Consider the following 12,783-nt stretch of genomic DNA (forward strand, 5'->3'; position numbering starts at 1 on the left):
TTTTTCTCGGGAAACACTGACATAGCGAAACATTGAAAGATCCCACAAGTTACATTGAAGTGAATTCAATCAAGTAATCACTGATAGACCATGTAAAGAAATATGGTTTATTATATGGTGTCGCTGTGAGACCTTACTGAGTAATAAAATTATAATCATGCCTCGAGTCCAGTCAGGCTCAGTTGTCTAACCTTAGCTCAACACTTGGTAGCTGTGTGTTTATGCAGTCACATTTAAACGACAAAGTGAGGAACATTAACAGCACCAAAACAATTGGACATGAAAAAAACCTCAAGAAATGTAACACGAATTTATAAAAATTGAAGCACAAGTTATTTACCTTTGGTAATGATATATCTGTAAGAAACATTAGTAGTGATAGATTCCTTATCTTAGAATTACCCCTAGGGTTCAGACTGGATCCGGAAAGTTTTTCGTCAGCAGTACACCTGTGCGTCAGTAGGCGGCGTTGTGCGGTTCCGTGAGCGTCGTTTACTTCGTCGTCAAGGTTACATTGCTGGTGCTACTTAGACGCACCCACACTAACATCAGTTCTGAACACTACTTTATGAGCCAGGAACGCAGAGCCATGCAAGATACTGACAACTGGGCCCTGAAAATGGATGACCTTAAGCCTAGAAATCAGTTCGCAGAACGGGGAGGAAGGGTGGGGCGGTAAGGAATCTATCACTACTAATGTTTCTAAGTTAAGGTACTTGTGCATCTGAAAGAAACACGTAGTGATAGATTCCTTACCTTAGAATAGATACCCCTGCATTACCAACCCCAGTGGTAGTAGGTCTGCGAGCAAAGATCACACCAAAACGTTGAGGAGAACCGAACGGCCAAAGATGCAGTCCCTCCAGACTTGGCTGTCCAGGTAGTAATGCTTGGTAAACGTGTGCAACGAGGCCCACGTAGCTGCCTGACGGATGTCATCCAAGGGAACTCCCCATCCCAAGCCCGTAGTGGCTGCCGTCGCCCTGGTACAAAAAGGCGCGCAGGCCCACCGGAGGCTCCTTTTTAGCCATAGAATAACAAGCTTTTATGCACAGAACGACCCAATGAGAGAATGTCCACTTGTGCACGGCCTGTACTTTCTTGGCGCCCACGTAGCCAACAAAGAGTTGGTCATCCTCCCGGAACTGATGCGTGCGGTGCAGATGGAATGAGAGCGCACGTTTGGGTCCAGATGGTGGAGCCTCTCCTACTCTTGAGGGATGCGGAGGCAGAAAGAAGGTGGGCAAAGTGATGGTCTGCCCGATGTGAAAGGCAGTCACAACCTTCGGCAGAACAGAGGAGGTTTAGAATAAAGAGCCTGGAGCTCACTCACTCTTCTGGCAGAGGTGATGGGCACCAGGAATGCAGTTTTCAAAGTAAGAAGACGAAGAGGACAGTTGTGAATTGGCTCAAAGAGAGCACACATCAAATATGTTAGAACCAAGTTCAAGTCCCACTGAGGCATTATGAAGGGAAAAGGGGAGTAATGCCTTTTAATATCTATTTACAATAGGGGACTTGAAAAGGAAGGCTGATATGGAAGCCGTAAAAAGGCTGAAATGGCCGACAGATAGCCCTTTGTAGTGCCCAGAGCAGAGCCCTGTGGGCCAAAACAGCAGGAACAGAAGCACCTCGGAAGGAGGGGCAGAAAGGGGGATCCATAGATTTTGCTGTGCACTATGCCACAAATGTGTTCCACCTGCAGGCGTATAAGTCTTGGTGGAGGGACACCTGGCTGCCAAGATTACATCACAAACTTCGGGAGGCAGGTCAAAAGACGTCAACTGCTGCCACTTAATCTCTATGCAAGGAGGTGGAGGCTGGACAGGTTCAAGGGGAGGTTCATCCCCTGCTGCTGCGACCGAAGATCCTCCCGAAGAGGCAGTCATATCGATGGATCGATGGCCATGCTGAGTAGCTCGGGATACCATACTCTTTGAGCCCCGTCAGGAGCCAGAAAGATGACTTGGAACAGGTCACGCCTGATCTTCAGCACTCTGGGTAGAAGTGGTATAGGCGGAAAGGTGTATAGTAGACCGTAGCTCCACTCGCGACGAAGAGCGTCGCCTAGCGAGTGTCGCCTTGGAAATTCCAACATGCAAAACTGACATTGCGCGCTCTCTTTGGTGGCAAATAGATCTAACCAAGGCACTACCCACCGCTGAAAGAGGGCTTGCACCATGTCCGAGAACAGATGCAATTTGTGATCCATCATGCACCGGCGGCTGAGTTCGTCCGCCATGGCGTTCAGAGTACCTGCCAGATGTTGAACCACCAGGGAAACCCCCTGATGTTCCAGCCATGTCCAGATGTGCAGAGTCTCCGGACATAAGTCCACGACCCCATCCTGCCCTGTTTTTTGCAGTACCACATGGAGGTGGTGTTGTCCGTGAACACCTGCACCACTCTTCCCCGGACAGAGGGAAGGAATGACTTCAGTGCAAGCTCGAAGATCCAGAAGGTTGATGTGGAGCACGGACTCAGCCGGAGACCAGAGGCCTCTGATGTCTGCATTTCCCATGTGAACGCCCCATCCCAGAAGGGACGCGTCCGTCACAACTGAGTTGGGGACGGTAGAGGTATTTGCCGTTGACCCAATAGCGATTTGTGAGCCATCACTGCAATTGGTGTGCAGTGCCCTCCGAGATCTGGACGTGATTGGACAGGTTGCCCTGATGCTGTGCCCACTGGAACTTCAGGTCCCAATGTAGAGCCCGCATATGCCATCTGGCATGATCCACTAGCAGGATGCAGGAGGACATCAGGCCTAGAAGCTGAAGGGTCATATTGACTGAAACCTGGGATAGAGGCTGAAAGATAGGGATCATAGCCCGAATATCATGCACTCGCTGCTCGGGAGGATAAACCCTAAACGGCGCAGCGTCCAGAACCTCTTCAATGAAGAGGGGCTTCTGAGAGGAAATCAAGTAACTTCGGCACGTTGTTGAAAAACCCCAGCAAATGCAGGAGGTCGGCCATAGTCTGGAGGTGGGAGACAACTGGATGGGGAGGGCCTGCCTTCAACAACCAGTCTGAGATAGGGGAAGACTGGACCCCCTGATCTGTGCAGATGAGCTGCGACCACCGCCATCACTTTCATGAACAACCGAGGGGCGCTGGTAAGGCCAAAGGGGAGCACAGTAAACAAAGTGCTCGTGGTCTACCATGAACAGCAGGTAATGCTGGTGGGCCAGCAGGACGGGGATGTGGAAATAGGAGTCCTGCAAGTTAAACCCTACCATCCAGTCTCCAGGGCAGACAAGCCCAGAGCTAGAATCAACATCTTGAACTCCTCCTTCCGGAGGAAGCGGTTGACGTTCCTGAAGTCCAAGATAGGACGCAGGCCTTTGTCCTTCTTGGGGACCAGAAAGTAGTGGGACTAGCAACCACGACCTACTTTCTGGCCCAGGAACGCGCTCGATGGCCACCTTGGCCAAGAGGGCCATAACCTCCTGCTGAAGAAGCGCAATATGGTCCCCCGACATGTGGTGGTACTGAGGGGGCATGGCTGGAGGGGTAGTCTTGAAGGGAAGGGAGTAGCCCCTTTGGACTATTTGCAGCACCCATCTGTCCGAGGTGATGTTGCGCCAGTGGTGGAGATCATGGCGGATTCTACCGTCCACTCAGGCATTTGATGGGCCTGAAATTTCTGACTAGGAAGGCTTGCAAGTGTATGCTGCGGTGTGGAGGTTGAATGACCAGCCCACTGGCCCCCAGAACCACCTCGCCCGTTCCCACATCCACGGCCGTGCTGAGATTGTTGCAGTGCTGGCCTGTGGCTCTGAAAGGAATGTGTTGGGGCACCTCTTGGGTGGCCACGAAAGGAGAGAAAAGCAGAAGGCGGAGGAGGCAGAGTGGCCAATAGGCCCAAGGACTTGTCCGTAGCCCCAGAGTCCTTTAAGCCTCCAGCACACTGTCTGCTTAGTTGCCAAAAAGGTGAATGCCATCAAAGGGCATGTCGATCAAGGTGTTCTGGACATCCCCTGAGAAGACAGTTGTCTTCAGCCAGGCGTGGCACCAAAGCGCCAGTCTTGGAAATCGCACAGCCCAGCGAGTCAGCAGTATAAAGCCCACAATGAAAGGCGAACTTTGCTGCGTCTCTTCCAGCTGCTAAAGCTTGGGAGAGCACTCCCTGGTCCTCCCCCAGGCAGTTGGGCAGCACCTGCGTAACCGTGTCCCAAACACTGCGTAACCATGTCCCAAACAGAGTGGAAGTAATGGCCCAAGAGGCATGCAGTGTTCACCGACTGCAGCCCTAAGCTGGCAGATGAAAACAGCTTCTTGCCAAGCTGTTCCAGCTTCTCGGATTCCCGATCTGGAGGTGCGGAAGGGAATGCACTCTGGGAAGTGGAGGCTTGGCAACCAAACTCTCAGGAGTGGGATGTTGGGAGAGGAAGAGAGGGTCGCCCGGAGCCGGGCGATGGTGTGATGTCAGTGCATCATTATAAGGCAGCAAGAGCTCCAAAGAGGTTGCCGCCGGTTTAAGCACTTCAGTCAGGAGGTTAGTCCAGACAGCCAATGTTGGGAGTTCGAGGAACAAAACCTCAGCCACCCTAAGCAACACCACTGCGTAACATGCTCCCTCCTCCATAGCCACGGAAGGAGGAGACAGCATGCCACGGTCACGCAAGGTGTCTAGACCTCTGGCATCCTCCAAATCCTCTGCCCAATCTGGGTCATCACCACACTGTTGTGCGAAGAGGGTCCTAAGACTTCTTCCGAAGTCTGTGAAACATGCTGAAAATGAGGAGGATGGACGTAGGGGTAAATAGGCCCCATCAGCGTCTGAATCTGCGTCGATCAACAACGCTCCAGCGCCGCATCCGGTTCAGGGCTGAAACCCGGGACAATGGCGGTAGTGGGGGAGGTGGGGTCGACACCGTTGGAGGAGTGTGAGAAGTTGGCCTGATATATGATGCTCACTAGTTCTAGTGATCACCTTGTATCAGTCCAAACAACCCTTATGGTGATTGGTTGTAAAGTCAACCTGATAGACCAGCTATCCTAGTAGCGTGGACAAAAGCAGTCTAATCTCTTTTGGCATGTGAAGCCAGCTGTTTTACCACAATATAACCCCTTGAATACCAGATGAAAGGACACCACACAGGTTGTTATGAAAATAAACAATATATTTATTAATAACAACACCTCTGAACTCTTTATGAGGTCAGAGGGCTAAGCACATGACAACACTAAGAAGGAAATTCGAGTTCGCACAATATTTACACAAGTGCCTTAGGGGCACGACAAACCATATACTCAAAACAATGGAATGCGAGGAAAGAAATGAATATGCTACTTACCAGTATGCATCGGTTCTTGGCATGTAGGGCTGCTAACATTCATATCTTAGCATTAGATCGCCGCCTAGTGTTGGGTCCGGATGATCGCACATTGTTGTCCTGGAAGAGTCTTCGAAGTATCCGGAGATAGGTGGCTCCTCCCCTGGACTACAGTGCGCATGGGCATCGGCTCCATCCCCAGATTGTTTTTCGCCATTGTGGCAGAAGATGGAGTGAAAGGTGTAAAGGATGTCCATGCTAATGATTGAATACAATAGTATATCTGCAGCTGCGACAGGCACCGGGAGGAGGGTGGGCGATATGAATGTTAGCAGCCCTACATGCCAAGAACAGATGCATACTGGTAAGTAGCATATTCAGTTCGAGGCATGTGGGCTGCTAAATTCATATCTTAGCATAGAATACATAGCAGTCCCTCCATCAGCGGCGGTTGCCCGTGCCAGCTGCAGAAACCTGAAAAAGTGTCTTGAGAACAGCCTGTCCTACAGCAGCTTGCTGCTTGGAATGCACATCTACACAGTAGTGTTTTGTAAAGGTATGTGGTGTAACCCACGTGGCTGCTCTGCAAATGTCCTCTAAAGGAATGTTCCCTAGGAAAGCCATGGATGCCCCCAATTTGCGTGTGGAGTGCGCCCTTGGGGGTATTGTTAAAGTGCGCTTGGCCTTTTGATAACAGATTTGGATGCACTTAACGATCCACCTGGCTATTCCTGCTTTGGAAATAGGGTTGCCTTTGTGTTGTGGTGAGAAGGCAACAAAAAGCTGCTTTGTTTTCCTAAAAGGTTGTGTCCTGTCTATGTAGTACATCAACGCCCTCCGTACGTCTAACGTATGGAGCATTCTTTCCGCCACCGTTTGTGGGTTTTGGAAGAATGCCGGCAAGTCAATAGTTTGGTTGAGATGAAACTGACACCACCTTCGGAAGGAATTTGGGGTTAGTACGTAGCACTACCCTATTTGGATGAATCTGAATGAATGGCTCTTGGATTGTGAGCGCTTGCAGCTCACTAACACACCTCAGTGACGTAATAGCAATTAGGAAAGCTACTTTCCACGTTAGGAACTGGAGTTCACACGAGTGCAGTGGCTCGAATGGTGGTCCCATCAGTCTGGTGAGGACCACATTGAGGTTCCACACCGGAGCTGGCGGTGTTCTTGGGGGAATGACTCGTTTCAGACCTTCAAGGAAAGCTTTAATGGCAGGCACCCTGAAGACAGAGAGATGCTGCCTATTCTGAAGATAAGCTGCGATGGCGGAGAGATGTATTCGAATAGAAGTGAACGCTAGATTGCACTTGTAAAGATGTAGCAGATAGCAAATGATGTTAGGGATAGATGCATCTAGCGGGTTGATGTCATTGGCTGTACAGTAAATGACAAAACGCTTCCATTTTGCAGCATAGCATGCTCTGTGAGTTGGCTTCCTTGCCTCTTTGATGATGTTCATGCATTCTGGAGGTAGGTTAAGGTATCCAAACTCTAGGACTTCAGGAGCCAGATCGCCAGGTTGAGCTGTTGCGGATCTGGATGCTGAATTTCTCCATGGTTCTGCGTCAAAAGTCTGGGCGTGAGGCGCAGTCTTTGATGCGGCACCACTGAGAGTTCGAGGAACGTGGTGTACCATGCTTGGCGAGCCCACGTTGGAGCAACCAGGAGGAGAGTCATCGCGTGCTGCTTTAGCTTTCTTGCCACCAGCGGTATCAGAGGGGCTGGCGGAAAAGCGTACGCAAATTTGCCTGACCAGTTCATCCATATCGCATTCCCCTGCGACTGTGGGTGATGGAACCTGGCGGCAAAGTGTTGGCATCTTGCGTTTTCTCTTGTTGCAAACAGGTCTATCTCCGGATGACCCCACTGCTGGAAGTACGGGTGGAGTACAGATGGGTGTAACTCCCACTCGTGCATTTGATGGCTGTATCTGCTGAGCAGATCCGCCATCTGATTGTCCTTGCCCGGGAGATGTTCTGCCATGAGGAAGATGTTCCTCTGAATGGCCCACCGCCACATGCCCTGAGCCAGATGAGACAGCTGTGGCGAGTGGGTGCCCCCCTGCTTTTGAATGTAGTACATCGCGGTCATGTTGTCCGTCCGGACTAACACTACCTTGTTGCACAGATGTACAATGAAGGACTTGAGCGCCATGAAGATTGCCATCAGTTCCAGATAGTTGATGTGCATTTTCTGTTGCTGCGTCGTCCATAGTCCCTGCACTGTGTAAGTGAGCAGATGAGCTCCCCATCCCTGGAGAGATGCGTCCGTTGTCAGGATAATCTGTGGCACTGGGTCCTGGAACAGTCGGCCCTTGCAAAGGTTGTGTGGATTCCACCAATGCAGAGAGTCGTATGCCCGACTGGTAACCAACACTAGGTCTGTCAATTGTCCCTGAGCCTGTGTCCACTGATTTGCTAAGCACTCCAGGAGCGGGCGCATATGTAACCGTGCGTGAGGGACTATGAAGATGCAGGAGGCCATCATGCCTATCAACTGCATGAACACTCTCGCTGGAAGTGAGTGTTGTGGTCTGAACTTCTGGATTAGAGACTGCATGCTGTCTATCCTGACTTGGTTTGGTTGAGCCATGGCCGTCAGGGTATTGATCGTCGCACCTAGAAACTGCTGGACACGTGCCGGCTGAAGATGAGACTTTGGGTAGTTCAACGAGAAACCTAGATCGTGAAGGAGGTGAATGGTAGTCGACATGTCCGCGGCGCACTGTTGTTCAGACTTGGCTTGAACGAGCCAGTCGTCCAGGTAGGGGTAGACATGTATGTTCTGCCTCCTGAGGTGCGCTGCTACTGTCGCCAGACACTTGGTAAACACTCTTGGGGCTGTGGTGACTCCGAAGGGTAGGACCTTGAACTGATAATGCCTGCCGTGGATAGTGAACCTGAGGTATTTCCTGTGGGACGGGTGTAGTGGAATGTGGAAATAAGCATCCTTGAGGTCTAAGGTTGCTAAGAAGTCCCCTTGGTTTAACAAGGGAAGAATCTGTTGCAGTGTAAGCATATGGAAATGTTCTGACAGTATATACAGGTTGAGGGGACGCAGATCCAGAATGGGTCTGAGAGATCCATCCTTCTTTGGAATAAGGAAGTACAGGGAATATAGCCCCGTGCCTTCCTCCCCCACTGGCACGAGCTCTATTGCGCCTTTTTGCAGCATCACCACCACTTCCTGCTGCAATAAGTGCAAGTGCTCTGCGGACATAGGCCTTTGCCTTGGTGGAATGTTGGGTGGAGTGGATTTTAACTCTAGACAATAACCGTACTGGACAAGTTGTCGCACCCACCTGTCTGTGGTGATGTTTCTCCAGACGGGCAGGAACTGCTGTAGTCTCCCCCCGACAGGTGTGAAGTGGTCGGGGGGCAGTGACAGAGTCACTGTTTGCTTGGGGTAGAGGAGCGGGGGGAGTTGTTCCCTCTGCCGCGTCCTCTGGTGCGGTTTCCTCGGTAACCCCCCTTGTTCTGTTTGGGGTACGAGGACTGTGCTCCACCTCTAGAGAACTGTGATTGTTGACCCATCTGTCCTCTGGTGACTCCACGTGCACCTGAGCGACGAAAATTATTGCCACAAAACTGTTGTGATTGTAGGGCCCCCATAGACTTAGCAGTTTCTGTGTCTTTTTTAATTTTTTCTAGGGTGGTGTCAACATCTGGACCAAACAGTCTATCAGGATTGACTGGCTGATTAAGTATGGTCGTTTGAATGTCAGGTTTAAACCCCGATATGCGGAGCCACGCCTGTCGTCTCAGCATGACGCTAGTGTTAATGGCCCTAGCGGCTGTGTCCGCGGCATCAAGTGCACACTTTATGGCTGCGTTGGAGATCAGTTTTCCCTCCTCTATAAGCAGTTTGGTGCCCTCTTGAAACTGCGGAGGCAGGTGTTGTAAAACTTGCTCTAGGGTGTCGTAATGCGCCCTATCGTAACGTGCCAAGAGTGCCTGTGTGTTTGCAATACGCCAAAAATTGGCAGCCTGTGCAGCTACTCTTTTGCCTCCTACCTCTAGCACTTTGGACTCCTTATCCGGGGGAGGAGCTTCACCCGTTGTTTGGGAGTTGGCCCTTTTGAGGGCATTTGCGACCACCAGGGAGTCAAGCGGCAACTGTCCCCGAATGTATGCAGGGTCTGCAGGTGCTGGTTTGTACTTTTTTTCGATACGTGGATTGACCACTCTTGCCCTGGTAGGTTCTTTAAAGATGTCCGCAGCATGCTTGAGGACCCCTTTGAGCATAGGCAGTGTCTTTACTGTTCTTTCAGAGACTGAAAAAGTGTCAAATAGAAAGTCTTCTTCTACCAGGTCAGCATGCATGTCCACATAATGATTAGCAGCTGCCCTCTCAATGAGTGCATGAAAACCTGCAGAATCTTCTGTAGGGGATGCACGTGCACTGAAAGGCTGTGGGTCTTGCCCCACATTTTGGGTGCCTTGGTCACCAATGTCATCATATGAATCTGGTTGTGCATCTGGTTCATTGATGGGGAAAGTGTATTGGTCATCTTCATCATATCCCTCACCCTCAGAGTGTTCTGGAGAAGGAGTTGGGCTCCTTCTTGGAGGAGGCTGGATAGGTTCCATGAGGCCTGAAGCGTCCTGGGGAAGCTTTTTCTTCTTCAGGGGGATGACATAGGAGTCCACTGGCTGTGAAGTGATCCTCCTCTTGTAAAGGGTCAATTTGCCCGTGTCAGCGTCGATAAAACGCTCAGAATCCTCTTCTGAGTCGAGTACCCGACTTGAAAGTGCCCCTGCCGTTGAAGAATCCGACTTCTTTGGCGTCGATTTTGTTGAAAAGGCCTTCGGCGCCTCCTTTGGCGGCAGAAGGAAGAGAAGTTTACCCGCAGGCTTCACCGGAACGTCTATCGGCTTCTGTGGCGATGGCATCGGAGCCGACGTAGCAGAGGCCTTCTCCCTGATTCTCTGTAGTGAAGAGGCAATGAGGGACGCGTCACTTACAGTGGCCTTTGGCACCGACGAGGAGGTCTTGACCTTGCCCTCGGATCCGACGTCCTGTTGGCCCTTTTGTGTTTTTGACGATGATGCCGCAGCCGCCGACCCAGAGTCCTTGGACCGATGCGCAGATATGCCAGCCTTCGATCCTTGTGATTTTGTCGGCTCCGTCTCCACCACGCGTCCGACTAACGAAGTCCCAGCCGGAACCGGAGCTGTGTCGCTGGTTTTTGCAGGCTTTGCCGGCGTCGCAGCGGTTGACCCGTGCCGACCACCCTTCTTAGAGGATCCCTCCTCTGGCGCCGATTTCGAATCAACAGATTTCTTCGACTTCTGTGGACCGGAGGCCGACGGAGTCGATGAAGCAGCGGGTTTAGCCGTCTTTGGTGGTACGGCCGCCATCTTAGGGACGCTCGAATCCATAAGTTTCGGTTTCGATTTTGGGTCGGCCATTTTAGGTGTAGACGATACCGTAGGTTTCAGTTTCGGTTTCGATACTGGCTGCGCAGCAAGTATGTCCGTGGCCGGGCCTGAAGGCGGGGCCGTGGCTTGCGGTACGGGGTCTTGGGTAAGGCCGACAGGCGATCCCGTGACCCGTTCTCGATCTTCGTAACCTTCGGGGCATAGCTCGTCCCCTGAGCTATCTTCCGCGGCCCCATAAACCTCTTCGACGTCCCCTACCTCGTCGACGTATTCAAGGCCTTGACCCACGACTCCGTCGTCGTCTTCCGGATCTGCCTCGACCTCCGTCCCGGGCGGGGAGATTTGAAGATGATGGCTCCGGTCCTCCTCTTCTTGGTCGCCGAAGATGTTTTCGGGATCCGGGGCCGCTTGTCTGGCCTCAAGGCGCACTGCGCGCCGAAGCTTGAGTGTCTTCTTGGACCTGAATCTTGCGCAGGCCATGCAGTTGTCTTAGTTATGGTCTGGTGAAAGGCATTTGTTACAGACCGGGTGCACGTCTATATGTGGGTATTTTGACCCACAGAGCGGACAGTTCTTAAACGGACTCCGCTCCATGCCGAAAAGTTGCGTCGTGTCGCGATGAGAAGGCCTCGATGTCCGAAGAGTGAAACTACTCCGCTGATTCCGACTCCAAGAGACGGAAGAACTCGAGACCGTGCGCAGACAATACCGACGTAAGAATATAAGGCCTTTTGGCCGTAAAAAAGCTAGTTTTTCTCGGTTCCGACAGAGAGACGTCGAGACCGCATCCGAACCCAATGGCGGAAAAAAACAATCTGGGGATGGAGCCGATGCCCATGCGCACTGTAGTCCAGGGGAGGAGCCACCTATCTCAGGATACTTCGAAGACTCTTCCAGGACAACAATGTGCGATCATCCGGACCCAACACTAGGCGGCGATCTAATGCTAAGATATGAATTTAGCAGCCCACATGCCTCGAACATACTGTTAGGAGATCCAGAGGCTGGAGGATCGGTGGGACTACGCTACAAACTAGGTAAGTAAGGAGCAGGAGGCCCACGGGACTCACATGCAGAGTGGAAACTCTCACGCGGGATGCATACCAACGTCTATGGATCTTACAGTTTACAAAGTTACGGATTCCGGACGAACCCGGCCGGATGGAGGGAAAACAACAGTGGACCTGGACACTAGGATAGTGGACTCAGACTTCAGCACCTAGAAGCTTTAGTTACCTAACCCACAGGCTGCGGGTGCATAGTGCTGAAGTTGCGTCGGGTTTGCTGCGTTGATCCCAGTGATGCCTGAAACAAGAAGTTGCTGGCAGGCAGCCAGATGGAGGAGTCCGGTGGTTCCAAGGATGGAACTGGAAGATGGAAGTCCTGAAAGGGAAGGGGACAGAGTATTGGTCACTAGCCAGTGACGGTGCTGGAGCCAGGAGGGAACAAGATGCTGTCGCCGCGTTCAGGTGAAGGAAGGGTCGCTTCTCTCTGTTGCTGCGCGGACCAGGAGCTGTTCTTCACGACCAGGCTGGAGGCACGAGCTGTCCCACGTAGTCTGCTGCTGTTGGCGGTGTCGGATCGTCGATCGGGACAACAGGCCGTGGCTAATGCAAGCCACGCGGTGGAACAAGGATGGCGTCTTGTGTGGACCAGGAGGGTCCGGGGTGCTTCTCGTTCACAAAGAAGCAAGGGCCAGTCTGGGGGACCAGACTAGCAGAGTCGAATTCTTCGGGTCGTCGTCTCAGAGGGCACAAGCCAGCCGGCAAGTGACCAGACAACAGGAAGGGCAGCGACCAGGCAAAAGGGCCCCACGCAGATCACGGGGATGCTGGGGGGGCTGGTCTTTGATGCAGGAGCTGCGTCGGTGTGGGGCTTCTCAGTCCCCAATGCACTCACTTGAGGTACCCTCAGGGGTCGTGCAGGAAGCGCTGTGCAGGTTTCTTCAAGATGGCCGTCTCCACATTGCTCGTCGCACCCACGGGTCCCAGCTGTGCTGTGGATGTGGGTAGAGGTCAGAGAGGTCTGGAGGTCCGGGTCTTGTCGAGCTGGGTCGTCGGATTCCGGGATGGAAGGACTTTGTAGCAAACCGCACAGGAGCTTGATGGTGC

General features: G+C 52.1%; 1 protein-coding gene across 1 annotated transcript in view; it reads right to left on the reverse strand.

The window, feature by feature from the left end:
• PIWIL1 (piwi like RNA-mediated gene silencing 1) overlaps positions 1 to 12,783 on the reverse strand; it is a 1,966,306-nt gene that overhangs the window by 1,502,615 nt on the left and 450,908 nt on the right. The gene's annotated exons all lie outside the window — the stretch shown is intronic.

Source organism: Lissotriton helveticus, chromosome 11 (assembly GCF_964261635.1).
Source record: "Lissotriton helveticus chromosome 11, aLisHel1.1, whole genome shotgun sequence".
Lineage (NCBI taxonomy): Eukaryota > Metazoa > Chordata > Amphibia > Caudata > Salamandridae > Lissotriton > Lissotriton helveticus.